Below are 1,567 nucleotides of genomic sequence, written 5' to 3' on the forward strand. Positions count from 1 at the left end.
TGGACAAGCGGGAAACCGACCCGCTAATTCTCCGGTTAGGAAACGACCCGCTCTGCCTCCTGCGCCTCGGCCGCCCCCAGTGGCAGCAAGTTACAGCAGCTGTGTCCTCATTGTGTTCTTTTTCGTGTTTTTATGAAGTTCTGTTCTTAGGGTGGTGTCTGTTCTTATGGTGTTATGTTGGTTGTTCTCTATTGCTGCTGTAACACAGAAATTTCCCCACTGCGGGATCAATAAAGTACCTACCTACCTACCTACCTACCTATCCCTCCTCCTTCATCCGGGCTCAGTGGAGGCTTTGGCTACGCGTAATTCATCTGCAGTGTGGTTGCGGAGCGGTGTGGGCCTCGGGACGGGGGAGGGGCTGACGGCAGCACCCTGCTCGTTGAAGACAGTAACTGTAGAGTGATATGTGCTTTCACGTCAGTCTCCAATAACACCAGAAAAAGTCGCTAGATTTGTCGCTAGTCGCTTTTGACAAAAAAGTCGCCAAGAGGGTTTGGAAAGTCACCAGATTTAGCGAGAAAGTCGCCAAGTTGGCATCACTGGTTTTAGAGTTTCCCGTCGCATTTCCACACACAAAATTGTCCCTCGCATTATCCCGTCAGTGCACACACACACACATAATACCTGGATGAGCTTGATTCAAGGGCTGCTGACCTGAGACTGAAGATCATGAGCAAGATGGACACCTGGAACTCCCATGGCCGGTTACCAAGACTAAGTGAAGTGCCTTCTGAAAGTCTACTAGATGATGATATGAATGCAGCGCTAAGAACAATCCCTACTATGACCATCACTGAGACCAACAAGCTCATATACACCACACACCACAGCAACTGTGATCCTTGAGATGCATGGCTATAAGTTCAACAAAGGCCAATAGGGTTTATTGACAGTCCATCCATCTTTAATCACATTCTGAGGCAATACTTGAAGAATCTTGTTCTGCCACCTGAAGTCTGTCTCTTTCAGTATGTTGATGACCTGTTGCTAGCTGCTCCTGAGTCGGAAAGCATAATGGTTGCTACAGAGACATTGTTGACAGACTTGGCTCAGGGAGGTTTTAAAGTTTCCAAGGACAAATTGCAGATAGGAAGACCCACAGTTGCTTTTCTAGGACGCATGGTGTCAGCATCGAGATTACACATAGCTGAGACTCAAAAGACAGACATTCTCTGTCATTCTAAGCCCACCACAGTCAGAGAAATGATGAAATTTTTGGGACTGATTAACTTCAGTAAGAATTTTGTACCTGATTTTGCCAACCTGGTGGCACCTCTCCGTGCCATGTTGACAGAAGCGGGTTACAAGAACTATCTCTGCTCTGTGGTGTGGAACACACAAGCAGAAAAGGCTTTTGTGGACATCAAACAAGCTTTGTCACACGCATGTAGTTTACATGCACCTGACTACTCTCAAGCTTTCCACCTAGATGTTGATGAAAAGGACGGCATTGTAAATGCAGTCCAGTTTCAGAGAGGAGATGACAGTAGAAGTCACAATCGAAAGGTGTTGATGTACTATAGCTCTAAGCTAGATAACGTTGAGAGAGGACATCCAACTTGTG

The sequence above is a fragment of the Monopterus albus genome, unplaced genomic scaffold (assembly GCF_001952655.1).
Source record: "Monopterus albus unplaced genomic scaffold, M_albus_1.0 scaffold492.1, whole genome shotgun sequence".
NCBI classification, from domain to species: domain Eukaryota; kingdom Metazoa; phylum Chordata; class Actinopteri; order Synbranchiformes; family Synbranchidae; genus Monopterus; species Monopterus albus.